Source organism: Nymphaea colorata, chromosome 4, assembly GCF_008831285.2.
Source record: "Nymphaea colorata isolate Beijing-Zhang1983 chromosome 4, ASM883128v2, whole genome shotgun sequence".
In the NCBI taxonomy this organism is placed as follows: Eukaryota; Viridiplantae; Streptophyta; class Magnoliopsida; order Nymphaeales; family Nymphaeaceae; genus Nymphaea; species Nymphaea colorata.
The window spans coordinates 14,373,074-14,400,320 of NC_045141.1; the positions used below are offsets into that span (position 1 = coordinate 14,373,074).

General features: G+C 37.3%; 1 pseudogene; it reads left to right on the forward strand.

Moving 5' to 3' along the window:
* Window positions 1-1,350: 1,350 nt before the first annotated feature.
* LOC116253179 (phosphoenolpyruvate phosphatase-like) lies at window positions 1,351-18,922 on the forward strand (annotated as a pseudogene).
* Window positions 18,923-27,247: the final 8,325 nt, after the last annotated feature.

The following is a 27,247-nucleotide window of genomic DNA, read 5'->3' on the forward strand; positions in this document are numbered from 1 at the left end:
ATGAGTCAATTGGAATTATCATCTAATTATATGTACTTGGTTGTGAAATATTGAAGTTTGTTAATTTTTAAATAATAAAATGCTACATGATTCTACATAAATACTCATATTACATGCTATTTAGGTTTAATTAATAACTAAATTAAATATATCTATTTATTAAAAATACATTATTAAAAACTGAGTCGTCAAATCAACTCTCTAACACGATGATTCAGTCTGCACTGATTCAAATCCGAGTACCATCAAGACCCGTACTGGCCTACCCACTCGTAGGGCAGTGTAAAATGTCGGATCTGTGTTTCCAAGACTGAATGAGATCTGAAATCGGACATTTGCACGTGCCCTCTATTCGCATTTTCATCAAATTTCACGTTTGGTTTGTCTTGGACTTGAATCCCGATTTCAAATTATCGATTCCAACGTTACAACCTTTCCTGTCAAGGGATAAACCAATCGGGTCTTTGTTTGGGTCGTAACTTTAGATCCAATAACATCCCTGCTAATTAATTAACCAACCAAGTCGGATTAGTTTCTTCTGTATCATACTTGAAGGATCCAAACCAAAGGAATATCAACTGGATCTATTAAGTAATGAAATCGAATTGTGCAATCTGATATTTTGAATAGTTGATGAACTTTGGATTTAGTTTTAAGAACACAAACCGGTTCAGCTTAGATCTTGATTAGCCTTTGCTTAGTCAGACCTGATTGGGTACATATAATCTGCAATGGATTTTTGTTAACCAAAACTGGATCAGGTTCAGATATGTATTCAAATTTTACTTGGAGTCGGGTTCAATTAAGATTCAGATCCAGATTTAGACGCAATGAGAATAACTTATGTTGAAACTTAAAAGGTAGAAACAACTCAACTATTTGTTAGGGCATTCCACTTGTGGTGATGGAATGCCTCAACCGCTTGACATGATGCATACTGACGCATCATATCGAGTGGTCAGAGTATTCCATGCGATGCCTTAATGCCTTAACACACAAGTCACCCTCCCAATCAAGTTGGTGGATTTTTTTTAGATTTAACGCTTTTTAATAATTGTAAAATCCCTTAAGTGTCTGAACTCGGTCCTGAATCAGATGCACCCAATAAATATATATAACTTTAATGGCCAAAATTACACCCAAAAAAGAAAAAGAAACATTACAATGAAAGAAAAACTTTCTAATAAAAACAGATTAAATTCGGGAGGATAAATGAAATATGTTCAAATTTTGGCGTGTGTTTGTTATTCCTTGAAAAACAAAGTATATTTCTGTAAAGTATTTGTTATGAATGGGATGGACAGGCTGAGGACACCAACAGATTGATTGCTTGGGACTTACGTCATATGAGGGATGAAAAGCATCTTGAAAGGCATATTCACAGCCACCAAGGCTTCTATCAATCAAAGCCACCAAGGTATCTATCAATCAGCTCAGCTTGTAACCAGTGGCCTGGCCAGGAATTTTAGGTTGAAAGGCGCTCAGTACAAACACCACTCTTGTAGGTTACAAAAAGTTTTCAATGCAGGTTACAAGAGTGGCGGAGCCCACACCAGCTTCACAAAAATCTTTTGTTTTCAAATTGACATATTAAATGTTTTATTCATTTATAAATAGTGCTCCCCCGAAAAATATTAGAGTTTTTAATGAGCGCCTTTAATAAAAATATTCCATTTGAATTCACTTATTCTGCACATCTTTTAGTTATGTCCCAGTCATAGTCCCTTTATTGTTGTCATACATATTAGTGAGGTGCAATTTAAACTTTTACTGTCCTGTATAGTTCTTAAGTTAGGGTTACACACCATTTATTGTATCTTTTCTTGTTCTGAGGCTCTGAGCAGTGTGGTGTCATAAGCTGCAACTCTTGTACCGTAATGCAAGTTCTTAAGTTAGGGTTACACACCATTTATTGTATCTTTTCTTGTTCTGAGGCTCTGAGCAGTGTGGTGTCATAAGCTGCAACTCTTGTACCGTAATGCAGAATGAAATAAGTGCAGTTTTCCTCATCGTCTATGTTTGATTTTGTAGTATTTGAACAACTTCTATGATAGAATCACGTCATGTAGATTCTATGGGGTTTGTTTGCAAAAGGTAGAAAAAAGGGGAAGAGAACAGATTTTCACTCATTCACCTTTAGGCCTTCATGTGCACATATATGTGTACATGTTTGTGGTGGAAGACCAAGTGCTGAGCAGGACACTTGGTGGTTGTGGTAGAAACTCATTAGTCCATGCCCCTTTTAGCGAGGCCCCATTTTGATCCTGGCAAAATAGGCCCATGCCCATTGGGTCCCTTTTAGATAACTCATAATGTTCATATGGTGGGGTCTCTATTAATGTGCACTTGTCGTTGTTTTATTCTTTCACTAATGGTTTCTCCATCATGTTGTGAAGGGCAAGATCAGAGGTTAACATTTTTCCGATGAATTTGAAAGAGACTTTTCTTGTCGAATATATATTAGAAATTATAATCTTCTCAGCTGGAGGTACTGTTAGTGACTACCTTGAAAGATGACTCTGGATTGAACTCTGGTTTTCTCTGCAGTAAACCTTTTTTGGTGCTTTGACAGCTATTTAACTTTGACCATTGGTTACTTGGTTCTTCCTAACATCTTTGTGCTTTTACTTCTTTTAGTGTTGAACACTTGTCATCTGGTTCTTGTGGTAATTCAGGCAACTTCCATATCTTCTTGCAGCATATTGTGCCAAAAAATGGCCTTTTGACTGAAAATGTTGGCTCTGATGTCTTTAAATCAGATGCTGGACAGATAATGAATCAAGCATCTCATGTTTTCTACTGGCTTTATTTTATATCTAAAACAGGTAGATCTTGCTGTGAAGTAATCATCCCAGTATGAAAATTGTTCAATATGTGAGTCACCTGTGGTGCTGTGAGAAACAAATAACCTGATGGTACATATAATCAATGAAGTACCCCAAGGAAGTAACTAACTTAGGCGAAATCCCGTAATCCACAAGCTATTTGACATAACTTGAACCTATTTTCCTTTCTCCTTTTGAAAAAATTATGATCTTATATATAATCTCATATTCTTCCCCTCCTTTTCTTGTAATATGCATCATTGCTATTCATTTTTACTTAGTGTCGTATTGGGAACATTCTGTGATCTAGTCCAAAATTGACTTAGGTGTTCAGTTTGGCGGTCCCAACCTGCCTCAGAGTTGGTTTATATATATATATATATATATATATATATATATATATATATATATAATGCTGTAAACTAGGACAACTGGTAGAAAGGCCTACCTGGGCCAAAGACAACACAAGAAAGGAAAAAGGATGAAGAAGAAGAAGAAGATGAAGAGAAAGGAGGAAAAGGAAAACAAGAAGGGAAAAAAGCAGAAGAAGAAAAATGAAAGAGGGTAAAAGTACAAGAAAAAGAAAATGGGAGAAAAAATTTTGTAACGTTTTTTTACTTTAGGCGCTTAGGTGGTCTAAGCCTAATCGAAAAGGTGGGAACCTAGGGTCTAGGGGCACCTAAGCACTTTTTTGGCTAATAAGCAAACAAGGCACAGGGTGTATGCACATGTGGGACTTCAGGTTTGAGTACTAAACTTGGTTTTGATACTAAAGGTAGTGACTTGGTTCAAAGTCAATTTAAGTGTCTGGTTCATATCTCAAATTGCCTTGCATTTGACTTTGGTTTATACCTTAAAAGGCCACTAAGCAGGACAACTGGTGGTACATCAAACAAGTACACAGACCCCTGAAGGTTTCTAAAACTCTTTGATACAGGACTAGTCTGAAAATATTCTGTAGAGTACTATTCTCTATTCTATCATATACAGGTTATTACAATCTACTTCATTTAAGGCTCATGTCTTCATGCATGTAGGACCTCAGGTCTGAGTGTGGGATTTGACTCTGATACCAATTGTAACGACTTTATCTGGAACTAACATAGCTGCTTGGTCTAGCAGATCCTAACCTGCCCCATAGCTAACTTTCTTCTATACCAGAAAAGGTTATGAACTAGGTCCGTTGGTAATTGGGGACCACAATTTACAAATGCCTCATATTTTCTCTAGATGTTTAACATATGATTTAAATCAGCGATCTCCACCTGTTGGGAGGTCACAACCCAGTTCCTGCTTGATGCACATGCACCCTGCATGGTTCCTAGGTCCAAGTGTTGAACTTCACTCTCATATTAATTGTAGTAACCCAATGCAAAACTGGTCTTCGTGCTTGGTTTAATTAATCCCAACATGCCTCAGTTGACTTGAGTTCACATCCCAAAAGGCTAACAGCCAAGAAAGCTGGTCATATGGCAAATAGATTTGCAAACACCTGATCAAAGCATCGAAGTGTAAGCGTTTTTTTTTCCTTTTCATGGTATGTGCATAAGATCTTTTTTGTCAAAATCCTGGTGAATTGACAGACCAGTCTGATTGGTTGGTTGAGATGATTATTGATTGACAGGAGTTAGTTGGTCAAACTAGTCAAATCAGTCAGCCTAGTCAACTAACTAACAACATGTATGTGCATTCATTATGTAGGTATGTTTATGCTTCTGTTTTTTTTCTATATAAACACATGCATTTATTTATTTGTAGTCAATTGACTCGGACCAACAAGTCATGACTAGTCCCAATTAATCTTTTTAAGATCTTGATTGATCTATGTCCGACTTCCATTTTGGAAACTCAAGGGACAATCCTTCAGCATTTTAAAACTACACTAGGTGTTAACAAGAAACTGACGTGTATCAGTTCCTCTAACATTGCAAGGCTGATAGTTCTTCCAATACTAAAAATTCTGAGAAACCATTTCCTTAAAACAACTAAATGTTAAAAGTTTATCAAAAGCATTCTTTAAGAACCTAAAATAGCAAGTAATAAAACCCTTCCAAAACAGGCACATAAACCAGCCAGGTCACCCATAAATGGAGCTGTTGGATTGAACTTGGACAACAATGTTTTTTTCTTACAACCTTATAATAGTAAGTCCAGAAATGTTAATTTTGTTCTTTCTTTAACAATTACAATGGCAAACAGGTTTAGTATATGAATTCCTAATACATTTGATTTACAGTGGAGATGATTTTCTGTTGAACCATATCACGAATGTAATGGCAATCTATTCAATGTGCTTTGTCCTTTCATGAAATACAAGATTATTGGTAATGTAGGTGGCAACCCTGTTATCACAAAACATCTTCATAGATATAGGAGTAGAAATACGAAGTCTCTCAAGTAAGGATCTAGACAATGTCATTTCAACTGCGGTTTGAGCCATAGCTCGGTATTCAGACTCTGCAATAGACCTAGAAACAACATTTTGTTTCTTGCTTCTCCAAGATATGAGATTTCCTCCCACAAACACACAAAACCCTGTGGTAGACTTCCTGTCATCAACTGAGCCTGCATAACCTGCATCGCTATAAGCTTCAACATTAAGTAGGGCTGCACACGAGCCGAGTCGAGCTCGAGCTTGGCCAGCACGAGCTCGGCTCGACTCATGTTTGGTCAGCTCGAGCTCGACTCGAGCTCGACACGAGCTTCACAAGTCTAAGTCGAGCTTGACTCGAGAAACTGTATTTGAGCTCGAGATCGACTCGTCAGCTCGTTTAAGCTCGTTTATCCTGTATTTGGTAATTGAAAAGTAGAGAGTGAAGGGAGATACAGATACTATTCATGGTTGATATCATGTAACAAGTGAAAAGAAAAGGGACATAATGAGGCAGTAGGAATCGCCCTCGACGACAAAAATTAATCGATTAAAAATTAAAATAGCAAATGCAAAGATTAGCAAAAAGAAAAGGTTGATAGAAGAGAATCCATACTGTTATAGGACAAAAGGCGATGGCAGATTCATGCCCAAATGTCTTGACGATTTTGATAGAAGAGCATCAATAGTGAGCAAGGATGAGAGTGGCAGATTCATGGCCAAATGTGCCCAAATGTCTTGACGCAAACATCAACGATCTTAATCAAAAGGAAAAAGTCGATAGAAGAGCAGATATACTAGAGGGAGAATGATGCAATGGTAGATTCATACCCAAAAGTATTGAAGTAGGCATCAACGATCTTCTTGAACTGCTCATTGATCTTGATTTGAAGCTTCAAGACATTGCGGCAAGCAGAGACATTTTTGTTGAAGGAGCACCTGGTTGCCGCTGTCCTAGAGCCCTCCTTGCTTTGAAACCCAACATCTCTCTCTCGTGATCTCTTTGTGAGGAGAACGAATAACCCCAGTGGACGAACGAAGGAGAAAACCCTAACCCCAGTGGACGAACGAAGGAGAAAACCCTAACCCAGTGGACGAATGAAAGAGAAATCCTTACCGCTAGCCTTGAGAGAGAGAGAGAGAGAGATATTAGGGTTTTGAAAGATTCGGACGCTAGTTTTGCTTGACTTTTAAGTTTTAACCGGCTCGGTTGATTAAAGGTTACGCAAGTTTTAACCGGCTCGATTGATTAAAGGTCACGCTCGACTTAGTTGTACATAACGAGTCGAGTCGAGCTTAAACGAGTTGAGTTCCTTCAACTCAAACTCAACTCATTTAATGACTCGAGCTTAAGTTTGAGCTTGAACTCGACTCGTTTATAAACGAGTCGAGCTCGAGTCAAGTTTATGCGGGCGAGTTCGAGTCGAGCCCGAGTTGGCTCGACTCGTTGTGCAGCCCTAACATTAAGAGATGTACATTTTCTAAAGAAAAGGCCTTTACCAGGTGAGGACTTCAAATACTTGACAATTAGCATAGCTGCATCCCAATGTAACTTTTTTGGTTTTTTATGAATTGACTTAATGTTCCCACAGCGAAGCTAATATCTGGTCGAGTTACTGTCACATAAAGAAGCTTACCAATCAATGATCTGTAGGCTTGTGAAGTTATCTCTTTTGAGTCATCATCATATAGATGTTCCTTAAGGTTTATGGGAAGAGTTGCAGGTTTAGCTCCTAGCATCCCTGTGTCCTGTAAAAGATCAAGAACATACTTCCTTTGTGATAACACTAGACCTTCCTTACTACGAGCAACTTCAATGCCAAGAAAGAACCGCAACTGGCCAAGATCTTTGGTAACAAAGTGTTTTTGTAGAAATTTCTTTGTTTGAGTTACCGCTGCTCACATTCATCTGTCAAAACAATATCATCAACATACACCACTAGCACAACTATACCTCTCGATCCTTTCTTGATAAACAACGAATGGCCCAGCGGAGACCTCTTAAAGCCACATTCTAACACAACTTCTGAGAATTTGTGATACCAAGCACGAGGACTTTGTTTCAAACCATATATAGCTTTCTTCAACCTGCACACCTTACTACACTCCCCCGGACGTTCAAAGCCAGAAGGCTGCTGCATATAAACTGCCTCATCAAGATCCTCATACAAGAAAGCATTTTTGACATCCAACTGATATAAGGGCCAATCATAATGTACAACAACTGACACAATATGACGTATGGTGCCCATCCTGGCCACAGGAGAAAAAGTCTCAAAGAAATTGACGCTATATGTTTGAGTATACCCTTTTGTGACCAGACGAGCTTTGTAGTGTTCTACTGAGCCAATAGATAAATACTTTATGGTAAAAACCCATTTGGAGCCCACGACATCACACCCAGAAGGGGGATCAACCAATTCTCATGTCCCACATTGCAGTAGTGTCTCCATCTCATCCTGCATAGTTTGCCGCCACTTCGGGTCAAGTAATGTCTGGTGGTTATAAGAAAGAATTGAATGCACTGACAAGGCTGACACAAACTGTTGTAAGCTACCACCAATATTGTCAGTAGAAACAAATTGAGATATAGGATGCAGAGTACACTGTCGTTTGCCTTTGCGCAAGGCAATCGGTAAGTCCAATGATATTTTAGAAGCATCCTGTGGAGGAGGAGCAGTGAGGTCAGGTATACTTACATCCTGAGAAGCAACTGGTGGGCAGCCATGAGCAGAAGCATGTCGGCGGGTATACCAATGGGGGATCATGAAATCTATTGACACTAGGGGGTGAATCGGTAGCACACAAAATATATTGCAAGAGAACTGGTGGTATAGGTAAAGGAATAGAGACCGACTTGTCTGATAGTGATGGAGTAGACTTGAAATAAGGACGTGACTCAAAGAATGTAACATATGCACTGATGTACTGCTTATGAGTATGAAAGTCAAAACAGACATAACCCTTTTGGTGTTTTGGATAATCAATGAAAAATACATTTAATCGGTTGTGCCCCAAGTTTGTCCCTATTAGTACCAAGGATGTGAACAAAGCAAGTACACCCAAAGATTTTGGGTGGAAGGGAAAACAAGGGTCTATATGGATAGAGAACTTGAATAGGAATTTGATTGCCAGTGGATGAGGATTGAAGACGGTTAATTAGGTAACATGCAGTGAGTATGGCATCACCCCAAAATTGTGCCGGAATACAACTCTGTATCATGAGAGTATGAGCCATGTCTAATAGTTGACGATGTTTGCGTTCAACAATACCATTTTGTTGAGAAGTGTGGGGACAAGTAAATTGGGGCAAATTCCATATTTGGTATAAAATTGCAGCAATGTATTGGATTTGAACTCACAAGTATTACCAGTGCGAATGTTTTTGACAATGGAATCAAACTGAGTCTTTATTTCGATAATGAAATTTTGAAGAATACAAATAACTTCATACATCTCTTTTAACAAGAACACTCAACTAAGATGAGAAAAATCATCAACAATAATAAGGTAAAACCTAAACTTGGCCCAGCTAGGCCCCCAAACATCGACATGAATGAGATAAAAAACTGCATGACTCGACGAACTAATACTGGAAGGAAAACTACTTCTAGTGTGTTTGCCCAATTGACAAGTCTCACACTGGAATGACTCAGACACAGAAATATTAGGGAGGACACCACGGAGCTTGGATAATGAAGGATGCCCAATTGACAGGCCTCACACTGGAATGACTCAGACACATAAATATTAACGAGGACACCACAGAGCTTGGATAACGAAGGATGGCCGAGTCGGAGATGCCACTCATACGGGGTAGGCTTAGATAGATCCATAGATGCCACACCCTCCATTGGTCCTGACAAAAAGGTAAACTCCCTTGTGCTCATGGCTGCCACCAGTCGTCTTCCCATTTTGCAAGTCCTGAAAAATACATAAACCAAGATTAAATATGGCTCTACATTGCAAATCCTTTGTCAACTGAGTAATAGACAAAAGGTTAGCAGGAAATTCTGGAGCGTATAAAACATTGGAAAGAGATATAGAATTAGAGACTTTCACATCCCCAACTCCCATAATAGGAGAAAGTTTCCCATTGGCAAGTCTAACATGTTGAGGTTGTGCAAAACAATGCAATAAGGTAAATGAATGAGGCTGACTGCAGAAATGTTTCGAAGCCCCAGAATCAATAATCCACAGAGTACCTGGTTCACTAGAAGTACTACCAACAGACAAAGAAGAATCCACCACAACTGAGGATGCAATAGCAGACGTCAAGGCAGGGATAGATCGCTGAGCCATAAGCTGATCATACTCAAACTTGTTCATAGTCACCGTGGAGCTATCAGTAGTCGTCAAGGAGCTATCAGGAGTCTCTTCAAGTGATGTAGCAGCTCGGGCAGACCCTACAAGAATATGAGAAGTGAATCTTCTTCTGCCACCTGAGGTACTGAATCCTCTTCCCTAGGAACTAGGAGCTGGACGATCATGTTTGTCCCAACATCTATCTTCTAAATGTCTCAATTTGCCACAGTATATACACTAAAATCTCCCCCTTCCCCCTAAATCAGCAGTGAGCAGTAAGTAGAACACGCAACAATAGTCAAAGCAATAAACAGAAGATAAGAAGATTTCTGCTCAAAATAAAATTTCACTTTATAACGTAGAGAACTGGTTCACGATAGACAAGAAGCATGTCATCGTAAGTATGTTTTTCCGTGCCTTGTTTAACTCCCCATGTATCAGTCCTAACATCCACGCCACGCCACAACTTGAAGACTGATCATATATTCCACATACATGATAAAAATCACTTTTAACACTTACTGTTGTTCCCACGCTAAGCAGAAGTTACCAGCGACAAGGAAGAGGACTCTGCTATTCCCACGTTTAGCAGAAGTTACCAGCGACAGTGATGAATACTCTGTTGTTCTCACGTTTATCAGATTTTGCAACCACGTCCACTTGTTGCAACCACTTCCACTCCAACAAGGCATCAATCTATTAGATCGAGCCCCAACATGCACGATCCACAAATTTGACTCACAAAATCTCCAATGATAACCAAAAAGGAGGAAGAAGATGGTTAAGATGACAAGGGAGAGAAATAGGTGTCAGTCCCAAGAAGGGTTGGGCTCTGATATCATGTTGCTGGAAGCAAGACGAGAGTGAGAGGAGAAGAGGTGGAGAGCGAGAGAGAGAGAGAGAGAGCCGATAAAATGGGAATATATAACAAAATTTGGGGACAAGAGGTCCCCTAAATACAAAAACAATCCGCAAAGAACAAAATTACACAAAAAACACAAGCAGGAGGAACAAATATATAATACAATGCACAGAAAAATATGAGAAAAGAGGAAAGACGAAACAGCACAGTCATCCAACCGCAGTTAGGCGGCGGCGCTTTAGCCGAATGGCGAACTGGATATCCCCTTGCGCAAGACGAGCCACAGAATATGGTGAAGAGAAGGTGCCCCTGAAGACCCTGTTGTTGCGCTCCCCCCAAATGCGCCACCAAGCTGAAATGAGCCACGGCCTCCAGACATTACCCCAGGAAGCAGTCAGGTGGGGGGAAGGACAAAAGAGAAAGAAAAGACGAATGGATGGTGGGTTTGGAAGATTACTAACAAGGGAAAGCCAAGTAGAAGCAAGGACACTAGAGAAAAAAGGGCAAGAAGTAAAAAGGTGGACCCGAGACTCAGTCGCAACAAGACATAGGGGACACTGGTTAGCAAGAGAAAGAGAGAGAGAGAGAGAGAGAGAGAGAAAGTTCTATTCGTTATTCAATAGACTGCCCTATTCTCACGTTAAATGATAATTAGGGTAAGATAATAAAATTACAAGACTATATATATATATATATATATATATATATATATATATATATAATGCTGTTTACACTAGGAACTGGTAGAAAGGCTTACCTGGGCCAAAGACAACATAACAAAGGAAAAATGATGAAGAAGAAGAAGAAGATGAAGAGAAAGGAGGACAAGGAAAACAAAAAGGGAAAAAAGCAGAAGAAGAAAAATGAAAGAGGGTAAAAGTAGAAGAAAAAGAAAATGGGAGAAAAAATTTTGTAACGTTTTTTGACTTTAGGCGCTTAGGTGGTCTAGCCTAATCGAAAAGGTGGGAACCTAGGGTCTAGGTGCACCTAAGCACTTTTTTGGCTAATAAGCAAACAAGGCACAGGGTGTATGCACATGTGGGACTTCAGGTTTGAGTACTGAACTTGGTTTTGATACTAAATGTAGTGACTTGGTTCAAAGTCGATTTAAGTATATGGTTCATATCTCAAATTTCCTTGCATTTGACTTTGGTTTATACCTTAAAAGGCCACTAAGCAGGCCAACTGGTGGTATATCAAACAAGTACACAGACCCCTGAAGATTTCTAAAACTCTTTGATACAGGATTAGTCTGAAAATATTCTATAGAGTACTATTCTCTATTCTATCATATACAGGTTATTACAATCTACTCCCATTAAAGCTCATGTCTTCATGCATGTAGGACCTCAGGTCTGAGTATGTAGGACCTCAGGTCTGAGTGTGGGATTTGACTCTGATACCAATTGTAACGACTTTATTTGGAACTAACATAGCTGCTTGGTCTAGCAGATCCTAACCTGCCCCATAGCTAACTTTCTTCTATACCAGAAAAGGCTATGAACTAGGTCCGTTGGTAATTGGGGACCACAACTAGGTCCGTTGGTAATTGGGGACCACAATTTACAAATGCCTCATCTTTTCTCTAGATGTTTAACATAAGATTTAAATCAGCGATCTCCACCTGTTGGGATGTCACAACCCAGCTCCTGCTTGATGCACATGCACCCTGCATGTGGGTTCCTAGGTCCAAGTGTTGAACTTCACTCTCATATTAATTGTAGTAACCCAATGCAAAACTGGTCTTCGTGCATGGTTTAATTAATCCCAACCTGCCTCAGTTGACTTGAGTTCACATCCCAAAAAGCTAACAGCCAAGAAAGCTGGTCGTATGGCAAATAGATTTGCAAACACCTGATCAAAGCATCCAAGATTGTAAGCATTTTTTTTCCCTCTTCATGGTATGCGCATAAGATCTATTTTGTCAAAATCCCGGTGAATCAGCAGACCAGTCTGATTGGTTGGTTGAGTTGATTATTGATTGACAGCAGTTAGTTAGTCAAACTAGTCAAATCAGTCAGCCTAGTCAACTAACTAACAACATGCATGTGCATTCATTATGTAGGTATGTGTATGCTTCTGTTTTTGTTTCTAAATAAACACATGCATTTTTTTATTTGTAGTCAATAGACTCGGACCAACAAGTGATGACTAGTCCCAATTAATCTTTTTAAGGTCTTGATTGACCTATGTCCGACTTCCATTTTGACAACTCAAGTGACAATCCTTCAGCATTTTAAAACTACACTAGGTGTTAACAAGAAACTGACGTGTATCAGTTCCTCTACCATTGCAAGGCTGATAGTTCTTCCAATACTAAAAATTCTGAGAAACCATTTCCTTAAAACAACTAAATGTTAAAAGTTTATCAAAATCATTCCTTAATAACCTAAAATCCCAAGTAATAAAACCCTTACAAAACAGACACATAAACCAGCCAGGTCACCCATAAATGAAGCTGTTGGATTGAACTTGGACAACAATGTTTTTTTCTTACAACCTTATAATAGTAAGTCCAGAAATCTTAATTTTGTCCTTTCTTTAACAATTACAATGGCAAACAGGTTTAGTATATGAATTCCTAATACATTTGATCCACAGTTTCATTCCATGCACCTTCCTTTTTTACTCAATTGTAATTGTTCAAGGAACAAATTTTGTTGCATGAATTACACTAGTCTCACTATTTTGCAGGTGACTTGAGCCAAACATTTAGTTCTCTTTCCACACTAGAGCATTACATGCAGACGGTGGTTAGACAGTTTTATGCTGACAATTATAAATATGACAATGGTATTCACTGGGACTCGTGGGGGCGTTTTATTGAGCGGAGGTGTTGCTTATCAGCCATGGAAATGGAGAGTTGGGAACCACAAAATTGAGTACAAGGCTGATCTGGTAAGAAGAATGCAAAATTGCTAATGCTTATATCATGATTAGAAGAAGTGGTCTTGCACAAACATTCCCTCGCAATATATGCTACCATCTTCCATATCAGATCAAGGCCTTCAAATTTTCCTTTTTTTTTCCTTTCGCATCGAGTAAAATCCATGGTTTCCCAAACAGTTCAACCATGTTGCATTGTGGGGGGACCAATTATGTTACAATTGGGTTTAAATTGACTATATCTGTCCAGTCATTTTGCGTAAAGTGCAGTTGATTGAATTCCTCAAATAAGGGCACAACCTTATAAGCATTAAAAATCGTGACAAGCTGTGCTATTTGTAAAGCAGGTAATTACCCCTTGCAAAAATGTCGGAGTTATTTTTAAGTACTCATATACTTCTTGTTCAACAGTGACCTTTGCAAAGTTGAAAGTGTTTGACGTAGTTTGTCGTCATTGCAGGGGGAAGTCACTCCTTTCAGACCTTATCAACATCGTTATTTTACACCTTACATGGCATCAAAGAGTAGCTCTTCTCTTCGGTATGCAGTGAGGCATGCGTCTGCTCATATCATTGTGCTATCTAGCTATTCTCCCTTTGGTATGATAATATTTTTCCTTGTTATATCTGTCCTTCTCAGGGTTCTGCCAAGTATATTAATCTAGTTTTATATCAGAGACCAGATCCATTTAATGTTGCTAGGTTCTGCTTTACTCATTGTGTTTATCTTTAGTAAATCAGTTCTTGATTCAGATTTAGATACAGTTGGGTTTTAGGACCGGAATTTGATCCATACTTCTGTGATATTTAGATCTGGTGGAATGGGTTAACTCTGTCGTTCTCATAACATGCTAAGATGGCTTGGTCGAGTACATTCTTACCCAGATGTGAATTGTATGTTACCATTAGATCTTGGGTAGAATCTGATAGGCCCTATATATTTTGAGATCTGGACTGAAGATGAGAAACGCTATAGTATACCCCTATATCATGGTATGGGTGACAGCCCACTCGAACTCTTGACATGCTTGCATCAGCAATTGATACAAACATACATTATGGTAGTGTTTGGTTTAATATATGAGAACCAATCTCACTATAAATGAGAGATTCCCATTGAAATGTTTATCTATTACCATTAATATTAATATATACTCATTTAAATAATGTACACATAAATATATGCATATTGACATGCTTCATATGTATATACTTATCTATAATAATTGTAAACACATGTTCTATCATATATATAAATTCAAAATTTGCATTCTCTGAGATGGTTGGCTGTCCGGCGCGTCCACAGTTGCTGGGCATATTTCACAAATCCAACCTCATAGATGAGGTCAAATTCACAAATCTATAGGCCTGTAAAAAATCAACGAAATCCAATGCGTGGATGTGATCTTATGACTCCCTATTTTTGGAGAATATAAAGCTTTAATTTTGATTCCTTACAAAGAGTGATCCACACATCCATTTTAGATGTTTCTTTTGAGGCTGATAGACTTCAATATTTTGCATTCATCTGTACGTTGAATTTCAAAAACCGATTGGAAAATGGTTGAACTGACTGAATGCTGGTGGACTGCTGATAAAAATTTGAATATATATATATATATATATATATATGTATATGTAATAGTTACACTCACACATATATATAACGTATGTACGTTATCTTTTGTACTTGGTTCCTCTTTTTGTATTTTTCTGTTTCAGTTCTGGTCAATTCTTTGTAAGGAATTGCATGATTATGTCATATCCTCTTTAACGTTTCTATATGGTATTATTTCCTTATTTCTATTTACCTATATGCTCATGGTATTCACAAATTATTCCACTTGATTTTTTATCGTTGTCAAACAAGAAGAGGGTTTTTTGCTGAATATACGTGGTTAGTTATGGATTGACTTTTTAATTAGCACTTCTCCTATCTTCTTGCCATTGCTACTTAATTGGCATACATGAAGCAGTATTACATTATTATAAATGCTTATTTTCCTTGTCTAATGCCTTGATTGTTCACCTGACTAAGGTTATCCTTTTTGACAGTGAAGTACACACCTCAATGGCAATAGTTGAAAGGTGAACTGCAAAATGTGGATAGGGAAATGACTCCCTGGCTTATAGTTCCCATGCATGCGCCTTTATACAACAGCAATTATGCACATTACATGGAGGGTGAAAGCATGTGTGTAGTTTTTGAGAAATGGTTTGTCAAGTACAAAGTTGACCTTGTATTTGCATGTCTATGTACATGCATATGAGAGATCGGTATGTGTCAAATCTTTCATTAGTTTCTGAAATGAGGTCATATGCCTTCCTTTTTTTATGATTTATGATTCATAGAAAGTGGTATCTCATTCCATCATGGTGCTGATTAGCTTCTTTCTTTTCGTGCTAATGTCTATTTCATTCTGTGGGAAATCAATTTTATGGTACAAATGCTTATGACCTCCCCTTTTGTGCCTCACAGTAATGATTCATCTGGCTTCATGACCTTTACAACAACGATGCTGTCCACAGATCATTTTCTTTTGTGGATTGTATTTTGCTTGATTGTCTTAGGCTCCTATCCATGACTGTCTTAAGTATTATTCTTTTTTATTTAAGTTCTACAAAAGGTGGAACAGAATAAATCAGTCGAAGTGTAATGATCACACAGCTATAATCCTTGGTGTGTCCTAGTTCAGTTCTCCACCTTAACAACAGAAAAAAGGATTGATCAAATTCTATTGAGTATAGTGATCATTTATCAAAGAATGATTCTGGTTATCAAATGATTGAACAACCGGGATCACTATTCATGATGATCATGAAAGTAGAATCTCCAGACTGCAGTAGTTGCAAATGCATAAGCCACAGTACACATAATCCTTTAAAATTGAGAAAATTTGGACAAGAAAAAGAAATTTAGAAAAAAAATAGCAGCATTTTTTTCTCCCCTCAGTGAATTATGGCTTTGTGTATCTTTCACTAATATTGTACTATGGAGTTTATAGTTGACAATCTACCTTTGTATTGATCTAGAATATATAATAATTATCAGCAGTATGATTATCTTAACATGCTCCTTTGTGCTCAAACAACATGTAGTGATGCTGTTTCAAGCTACACTGGTTCTCGGTACCTTGGAACAACTGATGTCCTTGCTGCACCAAATTATTTGGAATAAGGATTTGTTTAACTCCTGCCTAGTTGTACAAAGTGACCCACAGCAGAAACTCATAGTAGCTATTTCTACATTGTCACACCTGCTTTTGTGATCACACTGTAAGTTTTTTTATTTCTAGAATACAAAATGAGGTTTTATAGTTTGTCCTAAATGCTTTTTGATGCATCACATGTATAAGTTTTTGATGGATGTACCTGAAGTGATTCCTTTTCCTGTCGAGCAAGTCCAGTGTTTTTTGCAGTGCTTGGTTTCTTTTTTAACGTGACAATTGCGTGTGGCACTTATTTAAATGGTTGTTCCATGTATATAGAAAGAAAAAAAAATGTGACTTTTGCAGTATCGTATTTCCAACATAAACTACAATGTAACAAGTGGGCAACGTTATCCTGTACCAAATAAATCTGCTCCTGTATACATTACTGTAGGAGATGGAGGAAATCAGGAAGGGCTTGCTGGAAAGTAAGTTATGAATGAAACAGTATTCAGTATGATCTTCAGTTCATTTTCCTTTTATACATGTATGGTTTCTAATATTTCAACTTATGTAGAGATTTTACTTTTCTTGGTTGTGCTATGCTCCCATCTGTAGGTTTCTATACCCGCAGCCAGACTATTCTGCATTTAGGGAGGCCAACGTGTGCCTACAGACTCTGTTGTATTTTACAACCAGTACTGATGAGTGGAAGGCATGTTCTTGGTTGGTACCTGGTTCTGTTGTGGTTAAAGACATCTCTTTCCATGGACAAAAATCCAATAATCTAAGCCCCACAATTTTTCTGCTTAGAATTTGGGGCCTTTGGCAAGTGTTGTCCAGGTTACATCTGTACTTGGTGGAGGTTACAGTCCAATCAAACTAAAGTCTCACCGCAAATTCCTAAGTCGATGATAATTTCAATGTTTATAATTTAAACAGTTAGTTTTTCTTGTTTTATTTTATATGTGTTAATTTTATAACAAATTGAATGTGATTCAGGTCAAGCAATCAGAGGAGAAGAAGATTGAAGAAACGCCATCGCAAGACTATTGGCGAACTTACCTGTATGTTATGGTATGGGCAATTCACATGGCATCTTGGCATACTCAGGTTGCTCTTATGGCTTTGTAAAGAGTTCCCAAGGCTGATTCTGAAATTGCAGTCTTGTATGTCTGGTTTGATCTGATTGCTACGTCAATTTTCATTGTTACTGCAATCTGTCCTTGAGATAAAGAACTCTGCTTGTATATGATTTTGTTTTTTATTCAGTTACAAATTAGAGAGCACCAACATGATCCGTTCAATGGGTTAAGCTGATGACAAGAGACCCTTCATCCTTATCTGAATATCAGCAGTTGACAGTGTCCAAGGGTGATGAACACGGACCCATGTTGTAAATTGTGTTAGTTGATGTGCATTAGTCGGACCACTAGTTGATGCAAAAAAAAAAAAATGTAAACTTATTTTTTAAGTTAGAAATACGAAAAGAACTGAAAAATAGTACCAAAAAAATCAAGAAGATTACCATTCCTATGAAGAATCAATGATGTTTCAGTCAAGAAATCTCTGTAGGAATCGGTTTCTTACAAAAAGTAAATGTTATTCTCAACTGAAAGTTCAACTATTCACTAGTGTGTATTATCTTCTTGCAGGTTGTTTGAAATCATCCCTTCGAAACAACAGAATTCTCCGATAAAAATGAAATATTTGTTACTTCTCAGTGAAAAGTGAAAACAACCTCCTATGCACAGAGTAAGTGAAAACCTTTCCTTTCACAACGGAAGATCAATTTGTTACATACAAATCTATCCTCAAATTTTGTTTTGCTTCTCAAAAGCATTGGAGCTTTCAGCTTCCTCTCAACCTTCTAAGAGTGTCTAAGGCTTGGTGGTAGGGAGTTTTCTAAAAAAAAGTTGAAAATATCGTGTTGCTTTGTACGACACAACCATTTTCAAGGGTGTACCGTATCGCTTTTGCCAAAAGTTACATTAAGTAAATACTGTTGATATGCTCTGTTACACAGTACTGGGTTGAGCTGCATCTTTGACAAATTTTAGAAAGCAGTGTTGCATTGTAAATTGCCTTTTCCTGGTAGCACGTCAATCTTTAAGTTCTTCTTCCCTGTTCCGGCTTGCTTCAAATGATGATAGTTAGGCTAGTGTTTTTGTATAGGTGTCAGTAGCTTAGATGGTCTTTCTAGTCAACGTGGTGAACCGAACACTTCAATGAATTGCTGGAACTGTACAAGATGGACAGATCGAATCTGCTGCCCAAAATACTAAGATCCAGAGACAGAAGTATCTGACTGTACACTGCCCCAACTCTACTCAAAGCAAAGTTCATGGGACTGCCGAAATCGCACGACATTCACTAATATTCATCTTTATCAAGGTAGAAACCAGTAGAAGATTTTCTTTTGTGCATTCTGCTAAGCAGTAAGCAGAGGAGGGCCAGTTCTCAGCTTGTCTTTGCAGATTAGTTATATCGTATAGCAAGCCGGCAGAATTCCCGTAGACGACAGAAATTTGTAGGCACCATTTCTGAAGATGTATTTCCACTTTTCAATTACCAAAAGAGCTTGTTTATTGTGGACAGATGACATTCAACCATGCAACCACTGGATACTAAACGGATGAAAGTGAAAAGATGTTCCCATGGCTTCTCAGCGGAAAAACGATTTAGAATTAGAAGTTTGTGATGAATGAATTTGAAAACATGAGCAGTAGAGAGAGAGATGAAAATGAACTTAATTAACGAAGCCAATGTACAAAGATACCACCAGCTCCCAATGAGTGTTGAGAGGGGAACAACAAACCTTAAAACAGAAATTAAGTAGAAACAATGGAAGGTAGAAACAAATTCATCAAATCCTGAAGGTGGCTAGCTCTAGATGAGAGAGACCTCAGTCCAGACCATGGATGCAATGGCCGAATGGTTGTATGTTGCATTCCTAAAAAGAATATCATTCCTGATAGTCCAAATTGACCACCAAAGTTAGTGATTATCCATGTAATCCTGTTAATTAACAGAGGACAAGCTTTTAGGTTCAAACTTTCAAATTGGTTCAGTCTTCATTAAAAAAAAAATGGTGGTAGTCCGTCAGCTCGATCGGGAAGCTAATCGCATTCGTAGAAGCACCTTTTTGGATTTGGACCTTCAGAGTAGTGCTAGTCATAATTCGCATATGAAGTTAACTGGTTCATTTGCATATACTTGAGGTTATCCGATGAATATTTTGGAAGAAAATATCCCAAAGTCTTCTAGAAAGCAGGCCTTGACTTCCAGTAACTTAGATGAGCGCGCCAAGGGTTAAGGCTTCTCTTGAATAAATCAAATTTCATAATCACAAGAAACCCATCTTTCTTTCTTTCTTCTTTTCAAGAACCCGACAAAAACGTCAAAAACAGTGAAAACGAAAACCCAAAATTTTCTTTTTTTTTTAAAAAAAAAAAACTCCGAAGTGATTTTTTCGTGTTCTTTTGAGGTTCTTATTGTGCTTTTGTTGTCTTTTTTCCCTGTTATTTTGACATTATTTTTGCTTTAAAGTTTAAAAGCACTTACGCTAAATTATTTATGTTTCTTTCTCCCATTACTGAAACCCCATTTTTACCATTTTATCAAGTTATTGTTTTATATTTTGTTGTTAGCTTTTCATTTATTTTACTTTTCCTATTTTTTATTATTTTTTCTCTTCCAAAAAATTGCCAAATTTTTCCTTTGATTTTCAACTCTGCTGAAAAATACCCCAAAAAAAACTCGCCATTTAAAATCTGTTAACGATACTTGTGACTATAAAATCAATCTTATCATAGACATATCACATTAGAGATTCAGAGTAAACAAGTTAGCAATCAGTCATCTTACTGATTTCATTTATACATGTTCTAAACTAATCATTTGAGTGATTTGCTTTTCCTATTAAACTAATAACTTTGTTTGACTAAATTCTTGAATTTTATCAAATGCGATTAATAACTTGGTTACTTGTAAAAATTTCTCATGGGAAGCTTCTGTTCTACTTTTTCACATTTCACATATGTAATTAATTTCACTTTTGGCATGTGTAGTTGTGTTTCCAATTTATACGTCTGTGTTCTCGTCATTTAGATGATTTCACATCATTTTCTTCTTGTTTTTCTTTCAATGTTCAAGCTGAAAGAGATCAAGAAATGAGAGTATTCCTTATCCTCCACCAATAAGAGATTGGATATTGAAAGACGACTAGAAAAAGACGTAGCAAAGTAGAGAAGATTGAAAGTCTGACGCATCCAAAGAGAACAAAAACTTACTGGCATTTCTTGTCTTTGTGAAGAAGAATAAAAGGCACGATATCTTCTGTTAAGGGAACTGGGTAGGTGGAAACAAATTTAAAGTTCCACAAACCAGACAAAGAAGGTTTAGGACATGATATGAAGTTGGTACGGTGGAATGATTATTTGGCTGGTGGTGGCTGAAAACCCTAGGAAGCGGCGGGGGGCTGAATGATGGTTTTAAAATTTTGATAAGAATTGAAATATCATTTTTCAAAATTTTTATATAAAATAAATGAATTTTTCAAAATTTATGTGTAATTTTTTTTTAAAGAAGACTTAGGACCCCTGCTGCGTTGCAAGGATGCATTGATGGACTTCCTGGGTAGCTTTATATAACGTTCTTTAATTTGTTAATAACAACAGCTTTTTTTTTTTCTGCAAATCTAGAGCTAGCTCTAGAGTCTAGAGCTAATTGACTCACTTTTCTTTTGCAACTTCATATGAGCTAGCAAACCAAGCATGTGATATTGTTGTAAAGGAGTTGGGTAGCTTTTCTTTTGCAAATTCTCACTCGATTTGTGTCAATACTCAACTCCCTTTAGGCTATCAACTTCACTATCCATAGATAAAATATCTAGGAAACTTTATAAAGGAAAACCAGGACTGTCCAATTCTCAATCAACTAGAAAACATGCTAGGATAGGCATTTGGACTAAGCAAAAAAATAGATAGCTAGAAAATCACAAGCACAAAAGGGAAAAACCATAGGGGAACATGAAAATTGACTTGATGCGATAAAAAAATTGGTCCTATACGATATAACACACAGAAGGAAAATAAAAACACATGTTTCCTGCTCAATTTCTTGTGCCCCTCCCATGTCTACTCAATGGGTTGAAATGCAAATTATGGCAAACAGATATTTCACATGCTTTTGAAAGTATTGCAGCAGAATGCCGCTACTCATAACTACCACTTCTTTGTTTTTCCTTTTCTTTACATGGGTCCTTTCAATTTGAGATGATGCTTAATTAGGGAAAAATAATCAAAATTGGAATTAGGGAAAAATAATCAAAATTGGTGGCTGCTGGTGTATTCGGACTGCAGGTGGCTGGCAAGGAGAAAACAGTTGAGAAAACGAGAGATCAAGAGTGAGTGACTTAGGGAGAGAAACGAGAGAAGGCGAGAGGGAGATCACCGGTCATGCTGCAAGTGGCCGTCACTGGTCCGGGTTGCTGGTAGCTGTTGAGTGAATAGAGGAAGAGTAGGAGATAGGGCAACGCTACCGGTCGGACTGGCTCCACCCCTCAGATCTTGTTGTCCTTATAACCGATTTACACCGAGTGGGTGGAGATCATACGTATCGTTCATGTGTATCAGAATCGGAAACACCAACTCGTATCGTTCATATGCCTTGGGCTCGCACAAATTATAAGCGAATTAATTTTCTTTTACGCTTTTGTATTAAAAAAAAAGACCTCCAGCCATACATCCACTTGCTTTACATATTAAAAAAGAAACAGTGTCAGAAACTATACAGTGGAAGTGAAAATTAATTTTACAAAATGGCACTTTTTTAAAATAAATGATTCTTTTGTTTTATATAAATAAGTTGTTTCTTCTTTAATTTGTCACTTTATTTATATAAAATTTGAATTGTGCTCTTTAAGTAGTGTTTGATAAAAAAAAAAACAACACTTTATCCTTGAAACACTTGTTTTAGTAATACCATGATCTTACTTGAAGAAATATAAATTGACTAGGTCCACCGTTTGATTGTTAGACTTATAAATTATATTCATATTGCATATATATTTTTTTAACAACAACATGAATTTTTAAAACATATGTTTTAGAAACGTATGTTTTTCTTATTAAATACCCCCTTAAGTACTCGCATGCATTTGTATGCAATGTTTAAAATACATTTCCTTTTTTGACAATGTGAAACATAAATAGATTTAGGGCAATTGTTTTTTATGAAACATTATGCTTTGAATAATACTTTAAGAAATACAATGGTAAATTTGTAACCCTCCAAGTTTCAATGGATTGTGAACTACTGATGTCTTATGTTTTCGATTTTTCTTACTATTTATTGGACAAATGAATCTTGTACACTGTATCGTTTGACACACATCTCGGTTCATATGATAGGCATCATCTTGACACTACAATTTGATATCGGACTTGCTATCTGGTGGACTTTCCGGTATGGTTGGGCTAAGCTTGGGCCCTGATAACATATATAATATGAAATTATATTATTTAGAACTATTTTATTCATTTTTATTTACAAATACCGTATTTATATATTAAACATGAATATTTTATTTTCTTCATCAAAATTGGATCAAGTCAAGCTGGACTTGGTTTGGATCTTGATGATCAGGCCTGTGGTTTGGCCATGGCATAGGCTTGTAGGCTGGCCAGAGCCTGATCAAGCTGATGTCAACACTATTTGACACTTTGTTAATGTGATATGAGGGTGGTTCAAAAAATAGAACGACCCGATCTACTGATTTGGCTAGGCTGTAGTGAATAAATAAGCAAATGATTGTGACCGTGTGGGCAACTGCCCACATGTGACTCCATTATTTGCAGGCAAACAAATATTTCGATCTGCATAAGCATGTCTTGTGCTAATTCTATATGTTTGGTGGTATTTGAGATGCGAAAGTGACCCCTCCTCCATATCCACAAGGTTCAGGGTTACTTTGGAACTTGGGTGGTCTTATAGTATATTCTTCAATGTTGTGTATGCAAGGTTTACAGTTGAGAGAAGTAGTACTCATGAGAATTCAACTAATGATGTATTATCAATGTGCCCCTCAAACCAACCAGCTATGCTACACCTGCATGTCAATTCCAAATAGTGACTACAGTATATTACATCACTTACCTTAAAAAAAGAATTGAATGTATACATAACAATAATTTAAGTTTGAAGCACTATTTTTACTAGACAAAGCCACAAACATCAACATAAGTCATTTGTGCATGTCATTCATTCAGCGTCGTCCATCAAATATCATGTCTTGGATGCATCAATGGATTGAAACTCACAAGAACTTGAGAGGTAGATCGGCCTATTGCCTTCTTTATCGCATATATGAGATGTATCATTTCTACCAATCTGCAAATTGGTTCATTTGGAAGTTCTACACTGTCATGCCTCATTTTTTTCAGCACCAACTATTTAAATGAGAAGAGGAAGCTATTTAATTTGGAACGGGTATAGCCTTGTCCATATCATTAGATAAAAATAATGTCACTTGTTTGTCATTCAAAGAGCAGTGGTGGAGCCAGAAAAAATAGCTGGATGGGCCCTTATTTAAAAACATTTATATCTATAAGGGCACTTATATATGTATAAAAGTAAATATTAAATTTACCGATGTAAAAAATAAAGAAATTTTAAAGAGCTGGTCTGGGCAACTTAGCCCACATGTGGCTAGGCCACTGCCAAAGAGGGTCAAAACTACGACGTATTTATACAAGCGAAGTGCTTCGATGTTTATGCACAAACAATCCAAACAAGAAAGCTTTTATGAAAATTTAGGCAGCACTTGTGACCTTCGCCTTTTTCTATTTGAGAATTATTAGATTCAAAGTCAAACCATGTGGTTGTATATCGAATATGAACTTTATAAAGGATATGTATGTTAGGCCCCTAACTCTTGCAATATATACATTTTTCAACTTGTTTTCTATGAAGAAAATATTTTGCTGTTTTTAAATGTGATTAATTAATTAAAAACTAATTATAATTGAAAATAAGCCAAAAAATCTAAGCCCCATTTCCAATGCAATTCAAGAGACATTCATGTATCTTCATCCACCCATAGCTTGATCAAGACACATTCCTCATGAACTAAGCCCCATGTCCCATCAGCCAACCAAGAGAAGAAAGGAAAGGAAATCATGAAGTGGGACTGGAGTTTGGACCCATCTAGTGAAAGAGGTACAATAATAGAACTAATTGATTTGACCTCACCATATGATTAACTGATCTATGGATGAAACAAGAACACTAAATGCTTATTTTCCACCCAAATATACTCTTCCTTTGTGTCTCCTTAGTGAAGTCAATACAAGGAAAGTTTAACTCAAAGTTCATCTTAAAGCAAAAAGTAATACTAAAAGCGCTCAAGCTATGGAAGAAGAATTTGGGGTTTCTTTATACAAATCAAATGTGGGCTCTCGTCTCATCCAACAGCTCACATAATAATGTTAGATGTGGATGGATATTTAGATTAAGAGGGAGGAACTCTAATGGCTCAATTGCTAAATACAAGTCTCGCCACTTTGCAAAAGGTATAATCCATAAGAAGGGATATACTAATATGAAACTTATAGTCCTATTGTTAACCAAACTACAAAACAGTTGATTTCAACCATGGCTATCTCCAAGGGTAGATTTTTACAGGAATTAGGTGCCAACACTTTCTCACAATAGATATTAAAGTGAGAGGTGGTTCATGACGCAACCACCATGGTTTTAAGATTAATGGGTTCCAAATCATGTTTATTGCCTCAATAAAGCATTGTCCAAGTCAAAAAAAGGCTAACAAGGCATGTCCATGTTCATCAAACTTCTGATTTATGAGTCACAATTAGATATGCCCATAAAATCATCATTTGATGAACTTATGTTTGTGCTGATAGATGACATCATAGTCATTAAAAGTAACTAATTGTGGCAAGTTCTCTATAAAATATATAAGACCTTTGTATATGACAACTTATTGCCACACAAATACAATTATATATATATATATATATATATATATATATATATATATATATATATATATATATATATATATATATATATATATATATATATAAGGGGCTCCTTGACAAAGCAAACATGATAGATCATCTTTTGCTTTCCACAATAAACACATACTCATCATTGGAGCTTTGTGGTGTGTGACATTGACAAGGCCAAATAGCAAAACTTGCAAGTTCATGAACCAACCAACTGAGGACTATGTGAAACACCTTTTTGGCTACTTAAAAGTCAGTCTACGTTATCATATGAAAATAGTCTGATCAACTTCATTCAAATTGTCTGTTGAATGGAAATTGTCTCCATTATGTTGATTGTGCATGATGCCCAAATGATAGAAGGTTAATAAAATAGTATGTCATCTTCGCGGACCTAACATCATCTCATGGAAATCTAGAAACCAACACACCAAATCTTATAGGTAGCATAGTTGGTCAGATTGGCAATATAGTGAAGGGCCGGTTGTCAATTCGATTCTCATGAGCGGTATTCACATGAACTACACCAAATCTTACTTAAACATTTAAAACTACTAAATTAATAACAAAATTATCATTTTTTTCAAATTGTCGTGTCCTCCCTACCCACGTACCCATACCTATGCCTGAATCCATAGCAGCACCAATGTGACTTGGGCTCCGGGAAATGTTGGAAACACATTTGGAAGGGATGTCAACGGTTGTAAATTGTAATCAGATAAAGCTATAACTCTCGAATGTAGATCCAAATGAGCAAGGAGATTCTGTCAATGGTACAATCGAATACTGAGCCAAGAAAACTGTAATGAAAATCTGTTGCATTGAAATAATTCCATATCTGATCCTATAAATCAAGATTTTGATAATTTGTATGAAAGCCATCTCACTTATAAAACGGCCATATCAGATTCATCTAAGAAGTAAACTGTTTATTAGACCTTTATACACGAAGGATTGCTTTGCTGGTATGTTGTCAATCATCCTTTTAGTTAAAGCAACTTTAGAACAAAAAAAAAGTGGATTTTTAACATTAAATGAGCTACCGTGGTTGCAAAACCAAAAAAGGTCCAACTTAACATCTTTAACTTCTCTGCCATATATCAATTACCAAAAGTTTCTTCCAAAAATTCCTTGAGCATATGATATTCATGCACTGAGATACTTCAGCAAAGATAAATCAAACCACAAGTTCTCTCTCATGCACTCGGATACTTCGGCAAAGATAGATCAAACCACAAGTTCTCTCTAATGTGGTTGAGAGCAATGTCACCAGGGTGTGACAAAAATGGACCCGCACCCGCGTCGACGCGACGCGGGTGCTGATTCGGGTGCGGGTGCGACCCAGATTCGCACTCAAGCTGCACATGCTCATGAGCTCGCACCCAAATCGCACCGGTAACGAGAGAGGGCGGTACGGAGAAGGAGAGAGTAAGGGACTGGAATGCAAGGGTGAGTGAGGAGTGCGGGAGAAAGGGACATGATTTGGGGAAACAATTTGGGTGATTTGGAGAAACTATTTGGGGGATTGGGGAAACGATTTGGGGGAAAGGGAGAGCAAGGGTGAGGGGGACTGAACGCAAGAGGAAGAGATGTGCAGATAGAGAGGGCTCCAGTGAGGGGGAAACAAATGCTCAACTGTGGAAGAGGGCAACGAAGAGGGAGATAGAGAGGAAGACGGGGAAGAGGAAGATGCTCACTTGTGTCGATGTTCACTTGGAAGAGGGCAATGAAGATGGAGATAGAGAGGAAGACATGGAAGAGGAAGATGCTCACCTGTGTCGATGCTCACCCGTGGAAGAGGGCAATGAAGAGGGAGTAGAG